Source organism: Phascolarctos cinereus, unplaced genomic scaffold (genome assembly GCF_003287225.1).
Source record: "Phascolarctos cinereus isolate Bilbo 61053 unplaced genomic scaffold, phaCin_HiC Scaffold_4;HRSCAF=312, whole genome shotgun sequence".
Classification (NCBI taxonomy): domain Eukaryota; kingdom Metazoa; phylum Chordata; class Mammalia; order Diprotodontia; family Phascolarctidae; genus Phascolarctos; species Phascolarctos cinereus.
The window spans coordinates 340,805,598-340,823,448 of record NW_027555847.1 but is presented as its reverse complement, the minus strand read 5'-3'; the positions used below and the strand labels follow the sequence as shown (position 1 = coordinate 340,823,448).

At 38.7% G+C, this 17,851-nt stretch overlaps 1 long non-coding RNA gene across 1 annotated transcript in view; it reads right to left on the bottom strand.

Annotated features, from left to right (window-relative positions):
• Positions 1–1,179: 1,179 nt before the first annotated feature.
• LOC144456677 (uncharacterized) overlaps positions 1,180–17,851 on the bottom strand; it is a 105,990-nt gene continuing 89,318 nt past the window's right edge. Inside the window, exon 3 of the long non-coding RNA XR_013485693.1 lies at positions 1,180–2,078. This is a non-coding gene — a long non-coding RNA (uncharacterized LOC144456677). The remainder of the gene's footprint in view (positions 2,079–17,851) is intronic.

Genomic DNA, 17,851 nt, shown 5'->3' with positions numbered 1-17,851 from the left:
CAGACAAACGTGACAAAAAAGGGTTAGGGACAGTGAAGGTGGATCTCATTTCCAAAATTATTTGCAAACCTGCTTTAAGTTACATATGCTTAGGTCCAAGATTATGTCAGTATCTCAGCTGAAACCAACTAAGATATGAATTGATGAAATGTCATTAAGAAAATGAATAATCTTATTATTGAGTAGAAATTCCCATGGTGTGGATGTTTGCTAAGTGAAAATTTAAAATGGAGAAAGCCTGAAATGGCCTTAGAAATTAAACTTCCTTGTTTCTCTGCCAATTTTTCTTCTCATGAACTCTCCTCAGTTCAGACTACAGTATTAAATGTCTACTATGTACACTCAATAGTATTACAGCATTATTCATTGATCTCAGTGTGAGATGGAAAGATCACTCCAGGTTCATGTGGAACAGACATTTAGGTTAAACAAAAAAAAGTAGAAATACAACTCTTAAAACAGGGAGTTTTGTTTCTACATGAGAGTAGCCCTGCCTTTGTCTAGATGTTGCTATTACCTGAATTATTCAAGAATCAGAGCCCTCTGTCATCTTCCATCTGCACAGGTTGAAGAGTTGGAAATGTCACTGTTGGATAGCTGAGTTTTTGTCTAGAATAATATGACTAATGCAGTTACTTTTGTCAACAGTGCCTGTCTACTCTCAAGCCCCACTTAAAGTGAAATCTATACATCTAGAGAAAACCAAACCAAGACCAGTCCATTACAATGCAATCTATATGGACATCTTTCAGCTAGAGTCCATAACTCAGCTTACCAGCTTTCCAAAGGGGGCCCCAGATGAGTTAAAACTCCTTTATCACAGTAATACTATAGCCAAGTTTTTATCATTCAGCATTGATAAAGCCTAATGCATCAAAGACAGCGTTTGAACAGGTGGAGCTACATTTGTGTCCAAAAATCAAAGGATACAGTGATAAGGCATAGTTGAATTTAGTATTTTAATTAGCATATACAAATGTAGGCCATTCTGGATTTTCTAGGACAGAACCAATGGCAAGAAAGACTTTCTTTTTCTTTTCATATTCCTGAATTAGTAACACTTCACTTAAATAAAACTCAGTTCTCTGGCAGCTTTGCCAACACAGTTGCAAACTAGAAAGGAAACAAACCCCCCCAAAAAGGCTACTGGTAAGCAAAATTCATTCTCTCACTCACACATTCATTTATTAATGAGGATTTATTCACGAAGTCCAAGCACACAAGTTCATACATTTTGCTAATAGGAAAGTCCTTCAAGCCCTCACTTCACTCAAGCCTATTCACTCTTTTAAAAATTGCTGATGCCTTTGTGTTTACATCACAGTCATTTCAGGGTGTACTACCAATTCCCCTGAGTAGTCCTTTTAATGCAAAAGGTGGTAACATTCTTGGAGAACTTGTACCATTCTTATTTATATTTTGATGGATTAAAATATTTTTCAGTGGTAGTAGTCCAGATTTTTGGTTCCAAAAACAAGGTAACTTTGTTGTGCCACTTTTTTTTTCTTTTTTAGGCCATTGGGTTTAAGTGGCTTGCTTAGGGTCACACAGCTAGTAAGTGTCAAGTGTTTGGTCCGAGGCTGGATTTGAACTCAGGTCCTCCTGACTTCAGGGCTGGTGCTCTATCCCCTGCTCCTCCTAGCTGCTGCTTACAAGGTAACTTCAAATATTTTCAATCAATAGGTTCAAAAAATCTTGTTCGTCCTTCATTTTTTGAAGAGGACCAATGACATCATGGGTGATGTTTTGACTTGTGTATGTATTGGATTTAAGTGAGGCAGACCTGTGCAAAATCATCAGTCTCACACTCTCTCTTCGAGACAGTTATCAAAGTCCAGTAGCAAGACAAAAGTCAGGATGACTGGGAATGTCCTGGGATGCAGTGGATGACATTGGTGTCTGTGATGTCTGACCAAGCTCTACGTGCTCCACAACCCCATGCTTTAGCCGTTGGTACAAATTGTTCTCTTCTGCCCATTCCACCAGGGAAATCTTCACATGCTTGGGGTAGGCATCCCCTTAACTCATCAATGGGATTGAGGTCTGTCGGTTACCCTCAACTTACTTTAGCCCATCTGCTGAAGACAGAAACAAATAGAAATATCTTATTCCCCGAGTATTTCAGTGAATCAGTTTTACTATGTTGTAAATGGTAGAGATAAGAGAGACAAAATCAACAAATATTTTCATGAAACTCAGGGTGAAGCTCTAGGGAATTGGTTTTAACATTTAAGGACAAATGCAGTTTATTTTCTTTTATTCATTTTTATAATCAATTCTAAGTGTTGCCTGGAAAAGAGATTATAATGTCCAATAGATATTATTAGTTAAATTAAACTAGTAGTCTTCTCCCTTGTACTTTATCCTACCCTCCAGAGAAAGATAGGGTATTACAGCAAGGTGTGATAGCAGCATGGGACAGTGGAAAGAGTATTGCTTTAGAATCAGAAGCTGCAAAAATTCTCATTACCGTGTTAAAATCTTCATATCTTGCTATCAAAACCCTTTTTCTGATTTCCTCATTTCTGCCAATGGCATCGCCATTGACCTGATCCTACCCATGCTTCCGGATCTTGATGTTATCTTTAGCTCTTCATCTTCCTTTACTTCCCACATTCTTCAGTCTTATTGATTCTGCCACTACATTATCCCTCCCATCCATCCTCCCTTGCCATTTTCACAGCTGCTACCCTAGTAAAAGTCCTTCTTTTCATCCTTGTGAACTATTACAGTAACCCACTAACCAGTCTTCCTATTTCCAATCTCTTCCCTCTAATGCTTCCCTCACAGCACTGTCTAGTTCACCTTCTTCATGCACAAATTTAAAATGTCTGTCCTCTTCTCTTAAACCTTAAGTGACTCCTTCCTTATTTCCAAATAAAATCCAAATTCTTTTTGCCTGCCATAATCTGGTATGACACATCTCATATTACTTCTCATAATGTAACTTGTACATTCCTCACTAAACTGGACAACTCACCATCCCATACCCACATCTCCTGTTTTCCTTCCTTAAGGTCTTTGCTCACTACATCCCCTAAAGCTGCAGTGGCCTCCCCAACTCAACCCATTGAAATCCCATTTCTTTGAGACCTAGCTCAAATAACTACTCCTCTCTGAAGCCTTCCTTAATGTGCATAAACTGGTTGTTCCCACCAAAATTATTTATAGTTCCTATACTTATGCTCTATTGCAAACTATGATGTATATAAGTACTATATTCTACCTTGCTCCATGAGGACAGGAATCATAACTAATTTAATCTTATTTCCTCTGATATCTAACACTGTGCTCTGTACTTAATAAATGTTTATTGATTTGAAATTTCTAGCAAATCAACAATTCCCATAGTTCTACTTCATTTTATTTTCAAAGGTGGTGACATTCTTGGAGAACTTGTACCATTCTCATTTGCATTCTGATGGATTAGAATATTGTTGAGTGGTGGCAGTAGCATTAATTTGACCATTTCCATGTAATCACAAATGGTCACAGAATCAATAACAAGATCTCAGAGCTGGAAGGACCCAGAGGTCCCTGACACTGACCCACAGCTGAACAGGACTTCTCTTCTACTACAAGCCCATTTAGCAAGGATGAACTGGCTGTAGGAGCTATCCCAGTGCACATGTTCCCAAAGGTGACCCCAATAGCCTAATTCACACTTGATATGCCTGACAAATGATTAGCCAGCCTTGGCTTGAAGAGCACTAAGACAAGGCAATCACCGTCTCATGACAGTTTATTGGTTAATTCTTATGGTTAGGAAGTATTTTCTTTTATGAATTTAAAATCTGCCCATCTGCCAACTTCCAAACATTTGTCTTAGTTCTGCCTTCTGGGACCAAGTAAGAAAAAAAGTTTGGCTCTAAATAAGACGATGAGCTAATTACAACTATTTGTTGTTCAGTCATTTCAGTCATGTCTGACTCTTTGTGACCCCATTTGAGGTTTTCTTAACACAGATACTGGAGTGGTTTGCTAGTTCCTTTTCCAGTTCATGTTTACAGGTGAGGAAGCTGAAGCAAATAGGGTTAAGTGTCTTGCCCAGGGTCACACAGATAAAAGTGTCTGAAGCCAGATTTGAACTCACGAAGATGAGTCTTGCTGACTTAAGGTCCCACACTGTGCCACCTAGTTGCCCTTAATAAAAACACCTTCTGAGACCACTTTGAGAAAAGGCCTAGCATCAGGAGGAGAGTAGCAGAGAGATGAGAGAAAGGTCCTAAAAGCCATTGCTTGATGCTTGGGAAGGAATTGAAGATGAAACAGTAATACTGGGTATCCCAGTTTTTAAGCTACGGTTTTAAGCTACTGACACTTAATCATAACTTTAGAGTTCAGCAGTTTTGAAGCTCTGGGTACCACTGACAACAGGTCTCATCTTCTTTTCATTCTGTGTTACCAAGTCACACATAGAGGATCTGCTCAGTGCACTAGTACTTTGTTCTTTTCATATCACAAGGGCCCTAGGATTACCTATTGCTTGTCTGCCCTCACTGCATGACCAATCTGCCTCATCCAAAATTATATTGACTTGCCAATATGATTTAGTCACCTTCTTTCATGAGAGCCTAATTACTATCCCTGGTATATGTGGGAGCTCCAGCTCCCATTTCCACTCCTCTGTACTGGCTGCCCCACCATGCACAGAATGCTCTCTTTTCCCTGACTTCCTTCAAGACTCCCCAACTTCTACAGGTGACTGTTATAGACAGACATGCCCAGCAGCTAGTGCCTTTCCCTCTAAGGTTACCCTCACCTACTCTGAATGAATCTTGAATATACCCATTTATATACAAGTTACATTTCCCATTAGAATAGAAGCTCCTTGAGGGCAGGGACTGTTTTTTGCCTTTCTTTAAAACAATAAAAAGAGATAGCATAGTGCTTCAAGGTTTGCAAAGTATTTTACAAATATGATTTCATTTTATATTCATAACAATTTCGTATGGTAGGTACTACTATTATCTCCATTTTATGGAAGAGGAAACTGAGGCAGACAGGAGTTAAGTGGCTTGCCCAAAATCACATAGGAAGTAAGTATCTGAGTCTGGACTGGAACTCAGGCCTTTTTGACTCAGTTCTAGTGCACACTGCCCCACCTAACTGCCTCTTTGTAGCCCTAGCAACTAGCAGAGTGCCTTGCAAATAGTAAGCACTTAATAAATGTCTATTGATTGAGTGACTGATTTTTGCTCTAAATAGGTAGCTAGATTGCACAGTGGATAGATCACTGGGCCTCGAGTAGGTTCAAATCCAGCCTCAGACATTCACTAGCTGTATGATGCTGGGTAAGTCTCTTACACTCTGTTTGCTTCGGTTCCCTAAATTATAAAATGGGGCTAGTAACAGCACCTGTCTCACAAGGTTCTTACAAAGCTCAAACCAGATAATATTTGTAAAGAACTTAGCACAATGCTCAGTAAATAGTAGGCACTATATAAATGCTTATTCCCTTCCTGCCCCCTGATTCTGTCCCCTGGATGCCCTTCCATGGCCCTTTAATTTGTTTGTAATTTTAATCCTTCAGTATTCATGGTATTCCATGATCTATAGCCATACAGCACCACTTGGGAGTAGGATTGTTGAGGAAATGGGCTTTTTCAGGGAAGATAGTTTGGGATAATCAAAGCCATTGCAAAATTTCTCAAATTTAGCTCTGCCCAACCTCCTCTGACTGTACTACACCATTCACAGGCTAACCCAACTCTCCTTTGTGTATTTTCCAAGGAATATCTACAATCTGCATTTCATCCTTCTACCCTGATACGCTTGTATCTTCATAATAAGAAGACTAATACAAATAGAGGTGATTCTTACAGTGCAGGAGCACAGATTCCAAGTTTTTAGGGACCTCAGAGGGTATCAAGTCCATTCTGCCTCATCTCCATTTTTCAGAAAAGAAAACTGAGCCACAGAGGGGTTAAATAACTTGCCTAGAGTCCCACAAATAGTAAATGTCTGAGACAGGATTTGAACCCAGGTACCCCTGAGTCCAAGTTTAGCATCTTATCTGTTATTCAATGTGTCAACTTCTTGGTGTCTGGACAAAAATGGTACATTGAGAGATAGATAATTACATGAATATTAACAGATGATATTAAAGGCATGTAGTTCTTAGCATTGTCTGCCCCATTTTCCAATTCTCCTTTACCATTACTGCAGAAACAGAAGGAGCTATTCAGGATTAAGGGCCATTCCTTTGAAACTGTCTATGTACTGTTAGGGCCAAAATATATCAGCTGCTGGTGAACCTTAGGGAGGTGAATCTTTCCTGCTTTGGTGGTTCTGATCCTTAGACAACAGAGATACACTGTCTCTATCTGGGCTGAGACTTGAATGTAATAAAAATGTCTGTAGATAACGTATACTTTATCTTGAAGAAAATTGTAAACCCTACTGTGTTCTCTCCTGATCAACCTACAGATGGAGTATTGGATTCAGTTCAGTTCAGGAAAGGTCTTGATAAACTGAAGGACACCTAGAAAAGTGTGACCAGGATAGTGAAAGGCACCAAGATCAGGACATCCAAGGACTGGCTGAAAGAACTCCATAGTAGCTGTTATCAAATATTTGGTGGCAGAACCCTAAGCAATGGGTGAAAGTTGGAAACATACGGGGCAGCTAGGTGGTGCAGTGGATAGAGCACTGGCCCTGGATTCAGGAGGGCCTGAGTTCAAATCCAGCCTCAGGCATATAACACTTCCTAGCTGTGTGACTCTGGGCAAGTTAACCCCAATTGCCTCACCAAAAAAAATAAAAAATAAAATAAAGTTGGAAACATACAAACTTAGGATTAGGATCATAGACTTGGAGCCAGAAGAGACTTCAGAGATGCCCTCCTTATACAAATGGGGAAAATGAGGCCTAGATAAGTTAAGTGACTTTCCCAATATCACAGTAAGAAACCTTCAGCATAGTTGGGATTTGAATACAAGTCTTGTGAATCCAAAATCCTTTCCTCATCACACTATTCTCTGGTGCCTCCAAGATATAAGGGAAAACTTGCAAGCAGCTAGTGCTATCCAAAAGGAAAATGGGGTGCTCCTGGACTAGGTCATGGCTTTCCCCCCTTTAAGGTCTTTCAGCAAAGTTGAACCATAGAAGAAGATCTAGAAGGGAGATTGAAAGTAATCTAATCTAAGCCTTTTCTTTTATAAATGAAGAAACTGATGCCAGAGAACTCATTGTTAAGTGACATTGCTAAGAATCAAGTTGAGATCATTTGATTCTGAGTCTAACCCTCCATCCATGTATAGGTGCATAATTAATTCATAGTCAAGACTATGTGACCTCTGACCTCTGACCTGCGACTAGTCACCACCACCGCCAAGCCTTTATTTCCTCGTTTCTAAAATGGAGGTGATAATACCTGTGCCATCTACTTCCCAGGGTGGTTGTGAGACTCAAACAAGATAATGCATATAGTTGTTTCTAGTGTAAAAATAGGATAGTGCAATGCCAGAGTGTTTGAACAAGAAGAAAACATGCAAAAAAAATTAAGGAATTCCTCTCATTATGTTTACCATTGACCAAATTCTCATTTGGGTTTAGTTTCAGACAGACTTATTAGGAAAAATTTATAGATGAAGAGTGAAGAAGTTGCGGAAGAAACAAAATATTCAAGGGTTAACCAATATGGTGTATGATGGAAGATGATTTATCCTGAAGAGAAGATGACAAAGAGGTGATGTCATGAGAAGATTCCAGTTGCGACATCCCTTGTTCTCTTCATCTTTACAGAGAGCAAGATAGGAGCCCTTAGGCTAAAGGCCCAACTGGAGGTTGGTCATAGAGAACTGTCCTGACTGTACGGGATGTCAGATAAACAGGAATCTATTTCTCAGCACTGTTGCAATCTTCTTCTGGGCAGAGCTGAACAAACAGGAGAAAGAGCCACTTGTTTTGAGTGACTTGGCAGTTTTTCTTTCTTCATGTTACCAGATCTATCATTTCACCCATGGAGGGAATTCTAGTTGCTAAAACTCCCTCTAATCAATGCTGGTTAGCTGCTGTTCTATGACTCCTATGTTAGAGTTCCGAGGCCCAGAGTCACATAGCTAGTATCTGTCAGAGACAGGATCTGAACACAGATCTTCCTGACTCTGGGGCTAATTCTTTGTCCACTCGAGGTAATTTCTGGGCAAATTTTTTTTTCTGACAGGAAAATTATTCAGATCAACTTAAGCTGTCTTATTACATGAGTAGAACTAGAAAAACATCATGCATAGTAACAGCAATAATGTGCAATGATCAACTGTGAGCGTCTTAAGTATTCTCACCAATACAATGATCCAAGACAATTCTGAAGGACTTGTTATGAAAAATGTCATCCATCTCCAGAGAAAGAACTGATGGAGTCTGAATACAAACCAACGTGTATTTTTTTTACTTTATTATTCTTGGGGGTTTTTTTGGTCTGCATTTTCTTTTGCAACATGACTAATATAGAAATGTTTTGCATACCTGTACATGTATAATCTATATCAAATTGGTTGCCTTTTCAAGAAGGGAGGAAAGGAGAGAATTTGAAACTCAAAATTTTAAAAAACGAATATTAAGCATTTTTGTTTACATGTAATTGAGAAAAAAGTAAAATAAAAAGTAATGAAAAAAGTAATTGGGAAATATTTAATAAAAATAAAAATACAATACAACATTTTAAAAAACGATATGTCATTTCATGAAATAAAATGCTTTGCAAAGACTGACACAGAGTGCTAGACTTTGTGTCAGAAAGATGAGTTCCAATTCTGCCTCACACACTTACTAAACTGTGTGACCTTGAGCAAGTTACTTAAATTCTGTCTCCATTTCTTCATCTGTAAAATAGGGATAATTATAGCACCTACTTCACAGGACTGTTATGAGAATCAAATGAGGAAATAGTCAATACTCAATAAGTATCTATCAAGAGCCTACTATGTGCTAGGCCAAGGGTGGGTAACCTGTAGTCTCGAGGCCACATGTGTCCCTCTAGGTCCTCAAGTGTGGCCCTTTGACTGAATCCAACCTTCACAGAACAAATTCTCTTAATAAAAGGATTTGTCCTATAAAACTTGGACTCAGTCAGAAGGCTGCACCTGAGGACCTAGAAGGCCACATGTGGCCTGGAGGCCACAGGTTACCTATCCCTGTGCTAGGCACTGTGCTCGGAGCTGGAGATACAACAAAAGGAAAAAGACAGTCTGCCTTCAAGGAACTCAAAATCTAAAAAATATTACATAGAAATAATAAATTTAAAGCATTTAGCTAACCTTGAAGTCCTATATAAACATTAGCTATTATTATCATATCAAGGTCAACTGTAATCTTTGCCTTTGTTATGAATGACCCACAAATCCAAAGATTCCAAATTTGCTGATATATTATTATTTATTGGTTAGAGTTTGCCAACTGGTTAGCTATGGCCAGTGCTATGTTGTTGTTTTATTCTGTTTTCACCAAGTATGAAAAAGCTTTGTCATCCAGATTAAGGCATTATTCTGGTACTAGGTTATCCATTCCAGAGCTCCTTTCCTTCCAAACCTCCCCCTCTTTCCTGCCGTGGTCATCTCATGAGCTAATCCTATCATTTAAACCCCTTGTTTCTCACTCCCTTAAGTGATGCCTTCCAGAGCCAAATAAACTATGTGAATCCCATAGGTATAGCTGAGTTTGTAATTAGTTTGTTGTGTGTTTGAGACTCTTTGGATGAAAGGTGCTGCTACCTGTGTTGTGGCTGTGGGCTTTTGGGGGTGGGTGTTAACAAGGTCCCGTATTAAAGACCTTGACTAGAATAAATGAATAACAAGGAGGAAATGAGAAACAGAAAAGGGGATCAGAGAAAACTATTAGAAGGGTTCCCACTAGCGTGACCATAATTAAGATTCTATCAGTGTTGACATCACAAAACCCCATTTTCTCAGAGCTTAATAATTTCTCAGCAAAAAAAAAAAAAAAGCTCTAGGCTGCAACTTGGCGTACACATGTTTAGCCCAGGGGAAGGATGGTGGATCTGAAACTACAAAAAAACCTTTCTTTTTTTCATCTTAGGAATCTTGTTTTCTCATGTCTGGCCATGAAAAGACTCTGGACCAGCCATGTTGGGTACTGAAAAGGGGGTGGGGAATACATCGTCTTTGTTGCTCACTCCCTTTGTCAATCTCCATTCATTCCTTAGCTGGAATAATACCCCATGAACAATAGTACTTCCTACTTAGACCTTTTCATTAAGTTTGTAAGAATCTAGCACATGCTCATCAGGGCCAGGTGCTAGAGTTATCCTTCTATATTGTGTGTACATGCTATACACATGTGCCTAGGTGTGTGTATATGTGCTATGGGGTGGGGAAGCAGCAGAGAAAGACAGAGAAATAGCCTCTTAGTAACATTCAATGATGTCATCTATTTTATCTTTTAATGGAAAACTTCTGACAGTCTAGAGCTTCTGATAATCTTATTTGATTTTACCTTTACAAAAACAGACAAAGATTTCTATATTGAAAGTATGGTATTGTGGAAAGAGCATCAACTCTGGACTTGGATTCAAATCCCACCTCTGATGGTCAGTGCCTTGTGTGTAGTCACATGGGCCAGTCACTAAATTTCCCTGGGTCTTAGTTTCCTCATCTTACAGATAAGGAGGTTAGACTAGATGGCTCATAGGTCCCTTTCATCTCTAGATCTGTGATCTTCAATACACTGGAGTTGGGGGGAAGACTCCTATCTCAGTGCAACTGATAGTATATCCTCCTCTTTAACTTTTACATCCTTGGACCACAAGGCAACCATCTCCAATGGCTGTAGCCACTCTGTGGCTAGAGTCTGCTGTCTTCCACAATTTTTCCTTAAGGGCAAGCAATTTGTTTCAGAAGACCCAGTGAGTCACAATTGGAAGAAGAAGGTAGGATTAGAAGCAGGGGACAAGCCCTCAGGCTGCTTATGTTCAAGGCTGGATACACTTAGATCCTAGCTCTGTGGGAAAGAGCAGTGAGTTCATGAAACCAAGCAGTCCTGTACTATCGTGGGATTGTTTACTCTGGATTCACTTTGAAAAAGCACATGGGGTAAAGTAAAAGGGAGGTCTTTGGAGTCTCCCTGTTTTGCCTTCTTCTCCTTGCCATCCAGGGAGATCTGACATGGTCTAACATTACAGGTCAAAAGAGGATCATCACAGTGCAAACCTTGGACTTCGTGTCTGTCCATCCTCCTGAAGCATTCAAATTGCTTTTACTTAGAGATTCCTACATGTCACTGTAAGATAATGGTAAGAGAGGCTATAGCATGTTATTCCTGTTTTTACTGTGGCATATAGAAGAAAACAGTATTTGCCAAAGATGAGCTAATTAGTGCCCAAATAAGGACTAAAAACTCTAATCTAAACTTACCTGATTAATACCCTATCGACTGCCTTTTCTTGCCCCAACTACAAAGAGAGAGAAAGAAGAGGAAATAAAAATATTTTCTAGCCTAATTTATGGAAAGAGCTAAGTACTGTCATGCCTGGGATATATAGGTTATGTTATCTAGAGCCTGGGGGCTTTCATTAGGAACTACCTTTCAGAGGATCATAGCTCTAAAGCTGGGAGAGACCTCAGAGGTTGTTCACCACCTTCTTTTTCTAAGGAAACAGACCTAGAAAAGTTAAGTAATTTGTCCAAGGTCATACAGATAGCAGGTGATGAGGCTGGGATTTGAACCCAGGTCCTCTGACTCAAAATGTAGCTCTGTTTGCACTGTACCTTAATGGTAAGGATACAGAGTAGAATAGTTGAAGGAGATGTATGTGAAATAAGTCTGGAAAGGCAGGATGGAGCCAAATGGTAAAGAGCTTTAAATGCCAAAGAATTTTTGAATAGGTAAGAAACAGGTGAGTCAGATCATAGAAAACCTTAAATAACAACCAAGTGGAGGAGTTCATATACCATCCTAGAAGCAATAGGAATCTATGAAAGATTTTAGAGCAGGGTAGTGGCAAGGTCAGAGCTGTACCACAGAAGATTAACTTTACAATTCTATTATCTGTTGTTGTTATTGTTGTTTTAAACAATATTCTTTTGGTGATATTGCATTGTTACAAGTCACGAACCACTATAATTTCCAAAGAATTGAGGTTGAGAATCACCCAAAGGGCAACCCAGAAGCACCTGGTCATACTGAGCAGGCTATAGCATATTACAAACAAAGAATCATGCAGGAGAAGTGTAATAAAGAATACCATCAAATAAATGTCATCAAAAATGGAGGCAGACAAAGGGTGGAGCCAAAGTGGTGAAGTAGAGAAGTACTCAGCTGATCTCTCTCAACATTCCTTTCCAAACACCTTTAAAGTAATGCTTCAAATCAAATTCTGGAGTGGCAGAGCCATCAAAAGGTCAAGGTGAAACATTCTTCCACTTTAAGACTACTCAGGAGGTCTGAAAGAGAGATCTGTGACACAGGGGTGGAGGTTAACTTGAAGTCCATGTGGATCAAACACCTGTGGCTAGAATAGCCAGTGGTAACAGAAGCAGCACAGCTCTGGGAGGTCTCCAGCCAGAGATGGTAAGGGGACCTGGAAACTGGTCAGAGAGCCACTAGAGGAGACCCCTGTGCTAGGACTGGGTACAGGACCAGATGAGGTCTGGCAGAGTCATTACCTATTCCTACCTTTGGGTCATAATTCAAGGGCAGAGGAGAGCACTTTCAGCACTGCTTTTGGTCACAAGTGATAAGGGACCCCAACGAGCAGTTTTACCTCCAATCCCAAGGAAGCAAGGGCTATGAGGAGCACTATCAATTGAGTGCCAGTGGACCAGGGGCCCTTCCTGGGTTAAGTACCAGATCAAGAAAGCAGTGGCCACACCTCTCCCCAGATCCAACCACCTCGGAAGCAGCAAAAACTCCTAAGTCCCTAGAACCAGCTCTGAAAACAGCAGTGTGAAAAAGCCTGAAGCTTGGTACAGTGCCACTACCTCCACCTTGTTATGAGGAACAGAACCCAACTCTAACATAAAGTTCCAAATCAAGAAATGAAGAAGAAAAATGAGCAAACAACAACAACAACAACCATAAAGGAAGCTGACCCTAAAAAATCTACTGTGTTGACAGGGAATATCAAGACACAAACTGAGAAGACAATGAAGTCAAAATAGCTACAAGCAAAACCTCAAAGGAAAAAAAAGTGAAATGGAAACAAACTCAATAAAAATTTTTAGAAGAGCTAAAAAAAATTATTTTCAAAATCAAATAAGAGTGGTAGAAGAAAAAATGAGAGTGAGGGAAGAAATTGATGAAAAGATAATTAACAGCTTGGTAAAAAAGGTACCAAAAATACTGAGAAGGAAAATATCTTTAAAAAGAGGACTGGCCAAATAGAAAAAGAGGTACAAAACTTCATGGATAAAATGAACTCCTTAAAAAGCAGAATTGACCAAATGGGGGAAAAAAAAAACCAGAAAAAAACCAGCTCATTGAAGAAAATCATTAGAAATTAGAACCAGGCAGATAGAAACTAATGACTCCATGAGACAACAAGAAACAATAAAGCAAAGTCAAAAGAATGAAAAAGTAGAAAAAAATGTGAAATCTCATTGGAAAAAACATTGACCAAGAAAAATAGATTGAGGAGAGATAATCTAAGAATTATTGGACTACCTGAAAGCCATAATCAAAGAAAGAGCTGAGACATCATATTAAAGAAATTATCAAGGAAAATTGCCCCAATATCCTAGAACCAGATCCACTGATCACTACTTGGAAGAATGGTATGAAAATGAAAAACTCTCGGGGATATTTTAGTTAAATTCCAGACCTCCCAGGTCTAAGAGAAAATACTTCAAGCAGCCAGAAACAAACCATTCAAATATGGTGAAGCCTCATTCAGGATAACACAAGATTTAGCAGCTACCACTTAAAGGAGAAGAGGGCTTGGAATATGGTATTCTGGAAGGCAAAAGAGCTAGGATTACAACCAAGAAGAACCTACCCAGCAAAACTGAATATAATCCTCCAAGGGAAATAGTGGATAATTAATGAAATAGAGGACTTTCAAGCATTCCTGATTAAAAAAAAAAAAGACTAGAGCTGAATAGAAAATTTGACTTTCAAATACAAGATTCAAGAAAGACATAAAAAGGTAAATATGAAAGAGAAAGCAAAAGGAACTCAAAAAGATTAAACTGTTTACCTTTTTCTATGGGGAAATGATGCATGTAATTTTCTAATAGCTATCATTATTAGGGTAGTCAAACAATTCTACAAAGATAAAGGGTATGAGTGAGTCAATTATGTTGGAATGATGTAAAAAAATGGATGGGTGAGAAAGGGGGTTGCTCTGGAGAATGGGGAAGGTAGAAGAAGACTGGGGAAACAACTCATATAAAAGAGTCACTCAAGGAAAAAGTTTTTACAGTGGAGGGGAAAATAGGAGTGGGTGGGCATCTAAATTTATTCAAAGAGGAAAAATATATATGTGTGTATATATGTATACATGTATACACACACACACACACACACACACACACACACACACACACACACACCACTTACTGAATATAGACATCTAACTTACCCAACCTGGAAGTAGGAGAAGAAGAGGATAAGGGGTGGAGGATGGGGGAAGGATGATAAAAGGAAGGGCAGATAAAAGAAGGCAGTGATCAGAAGCAAAATAGACTTGACAGGAGGGAGAGAATATCCTTCACCATCCTGACTACCTTCCTCTGGACCCTCTCCATTTTATCAATGCCTTCTTTTAATCTGTGGACCCAGAACTGAGGACAATGTTCAGGTATGATCTAGCCAATGCACAATACAGAGAGACTATTACTTCCCTATACCTAGGAGCTATGTCTCTTCTAAAGCAGACCAAGTAATTTCCTTGTAAGGAAGGATTGTTTCATCTTTGTACTTGTAAACCCCCAAGTCTAGCATAGTAGGTGCCTAATAGTAGTATCTACTATTGGCACATAGACTTTAATGACACATTAATAAATATATCATTAATTAATAAATGCTTATTGATTGATATCAGATTTTTTTTTTGGCTGCCACATCACACTGCTGATTCATTTTGACCACTGAAACCCTTAAATCTTTTGTAGACAAACTATTGTCTAATCATTCTGTACTTAGGGAGCTGATTGCTACAGAATGTTTCCCTCCTTGACTTATGTGACACTATTCTCCACCTGTCTCATGGCTCCTTGAATTCCTTTGCCAGTGCTGCATCCAATTACAGGACTTTACAGTTGTACTTATTTAATTTTATCTTATTAGGCTCAGTGTTCTAGCCTGTCAAGATCTTTTTGGGATCCTGACTATCATACAGTGTGTTAGCAATACTAGCCAGTTTTGAGTCATCTGCAAATTTGAAAAGTATGACTTCTATGACTTCTTCCAAATCATTGATAAAAATGTTGACAACACAGGACCCAAGGGGATATAGTCCAGATGGTAGAATAGAAGAAAGAAGTACAAACCAGCACTCCTCCACAAAGATCTAGAAAATGCACCAGACCAAATCCTGATTAGGAAATTCAAGGGGAAAAAAAATCAATGAGTCATTTCTCCAGCCTGAATCAGCATAGGGAGACAGAGAGGTCTGTGGACACAAGGAACAGAATTTGGCAGGAGCATACCACTGTGAAGGAGGACTAAATCTGTACATAGGGGCAAAAAGCACCAGAAGTGGTCCCAGGGAATCCTTGAACTAGTGCAGGATGTGGGAAAAGTGCCATCTGGCAGCTCTATCACTCATTGACTAATTCTGGGTTGCATATCCAATGTGGACTAAAGACCTGCACCTAGTAGTAGCAGAGACGCATAGTCATGATTGTGGGATATAGTTGTGCCCTAAATGAGGAACCAGTTGAAAAACAAAGAGTAGTTATATGACTCTGATGCCAGGAGTTGAACAAGGACTGCATTCTAGCCTTCAGTCCAAGCTGACAAGGTAGAATCTCAGACCAAAGGGGAGCCTTCAGTTCAATTGCTCTGAATCTGAATAGCTTCCCAGCACTCTGATAGTAGCTGAATGCAGCAATAGTCTTGTGAAACTTGTAACCAGAGGTTAGCTGTCAGGTATCTCGATCAGACCCAAACCTGGATCAGGAACTTGCAGACCTCAGACAATATGGAAGTGAGCAGATCTCACCCCAGGTCACATCACTTTGGGAAACCTGAAAACTTGCAGGTCCTGAGCCTGAGCTGTTCCTAAGACCTTAGAATAACACAACAATCAGCACCCATAAGAAAGTTTCAAAAGGACCCAGGAGGACAAAAGCTCAGTTCAGGTATTTCCCTCTCTATCCACAGAAGTGTACAGAGCTCACTCTAACATCAAACCCAAAGTCAAGAAGTAGGGTGGAAAAAAATTATTTAATAACAATAACAAAAAGAATCCCACCATAAAGACCTATAATGGTTACAGGGAAGCTCAAAACACAAACACAGAAAAGAAAATGACTCCAAAACATATATAATCAAAACCTAAAAGAAAAATACAGCTTAGACACCAGCCATACCAGAATTACTAGAAAAGATAATGCAAGAGTTATTTTTTTTTGATGGCTAAAAATGATTTTTAAAACTAAATAAGAGTAGTAGAAGAAAAAAGTGAAAAGAAAATGAGAACTACAGAAGAAAAAAATGGAAAGAAAATTAACAGCTTGGGACAAATAACTCTCTGACAATTAGAATTGACCAAATAAAAGGCAATGACTCCACAAGACATCAAGAAATATCAAAACAAATTAAAAAGACTGAAAAATTAAAGAAAATATAGGTTATCTCATAGAAAAAAACTGACCCAGAAAATTGACCAGAGAAAATTAAAGAATGATTGGACTACCTGGGAGTCATGAACGAAAAAGGAACCTAGACTCTTTTTAAAAAAAGATTTGTTATAATAAAGAAGCCACCAGTCACCTCCTGGAAGAACCCCAAAATGAAATCTCCCAGGAATATTATAGCCAAAATCCAAAGGTCCCAAGTCAAAGAAAACAAAATCTTGCAAGCAGTAAAAAAGAAATAATTCAAGTTCTGAGGAACCATAGCCAATATCACATACAATTTTGTATCTAACACCATGAAGGAGTAGAGAGTTTAGAATATGATATTCCAGAATGCAAAAGATGTAGGCTTAAAGCCAAGAATAATTTACCTAGCAAAACTGAAAATAATCTTAGAGAGGGGAAATTTATCTTTAAAGAAATATACAACTGTTAGTATTCCTGATGCTTACATGAACATTTTTGTCAGAGCCACGTAAAATCTTAACATACAAACACAGGAATCAAAAGAAGCACAAAAAGGTAAATATGAGCAAACAATAAGAAGGGACTAAACAAGGATAAGCCAGAATCCAACAATATGATGTTTACAAGAAACGCACTTGAAATCAAAAGCTATACACAAAGTAAAAATAAGGGACTGAGAAGAACCTATTGAGATTCAACTGAAAGGGTAAAAAAAAAAATCAGGGGTATCAATCATACTCCCAGACAAAGCGACAACAACAAATGGAGCTAATTAAAAGAGATAAACAAGAAAACTGCATTTTGCTTAAAGGTATAGGCAACAAAATAATCTCAGCACTAAACATATATGCACCAAATGGCATAGCATCTAAATTCTCAATGGAAAAAGTTAAATGAGTCACAGGAGAAAATTGACAGTAAAACTGAAAGAGTGAGAGAATTTAATTTACCCTTCTCAGACCTAGATAAATCTAACCAAATGAATGAATGAATGAATAGAGAGATGGAGAGATAGAGGACCTGCATAGAATTTTATAAAATTTAAATATAATAGACCTTTGGAAATACTGAATGAGAATAGGAAGGAATATAATTATTTCTTACGTGTGCATGGCATCTTCACAAAA